The sequence below is a fragment of the Micropterus dolomieu genome, unplaced genomic scaffold (assembly GCF_021292245.1).
Source record: "Micropterus dolomieu isolate WLL.071019.BEF.003 ecotype Adirondacks unplaced genomic scaffold, ASM2129224v1 contig_12782, whole genome shotgun sequence".
In the NCBI taxonomy this organism is placed as follows: domain Eukaryota; kingdom Metazoa; phylum Chordata; class Actinopteri; order Centrarchiformes; family Centrarchidae; genus Micropterus; species Micropterus dolomieu.
Window position 1 is genome coordinate 4714 of NW_025741768.1, and position 728 is coordinate 5441.

Here is a 728-nt window from a genome sequence, read left to right on the forward strand (position 1 = left end):
TTTCTTTTCTTTTCTTGTTAAAGTTAATTTGGTTTATTTTGTATTTATGCTTTACTTGCATTGTCGTTTGTTGGTCACATGGTGTTATGTTCATTTGCATAAGTAGGTCAAGGTGAGAGGTGCCGCAGGCACGAGGGCATATGGTTTTTTACCAGCGTGAGAGAGGCAGCAGAAATGTCTGTAAGCTTGCTTATGTGTGTGAATAAACCTCCTCAAACTCAGTCTTGTTATGGACATTATCTTGCTTTGGTACCTCTGAACCTGCGTAAAGCCTAACCATGACGTAGCCTCAAGTGGCCATTTGAGAAGTTTGTTATTATTTGTTTTTGTTTAAGTTTATGGACAAATAGCCACTACAATAATAATGCATTACATTTATATAGCGCTTTATCATAGAAACTTAAAGCGCTTCAGAGTGAACTAAGTCCATGATCCTTCCCACCAGACGATCCCACCGTCTCGGCGTGGATCACGGACTGTCTCTCAGACATATAGCATGGGTGAAGGCTTGACACCTTCAACTAAACCTCTCTAAGACTGATCTTTTCGTCAGTCCAGCCAAGCAATCTGCAATCTGACCATCAAACTACAAACTGACTCCTCAACCATCACTCCAACCAGGGTGGTGAGGAACTTGGGTGTCATGATTGATGACCAGCTGTCCTTTTCAGACCACATTGCTGCTGTCTCTTGGTCGTGCCTCTTTGCTTTATACAACATAAAAAAAA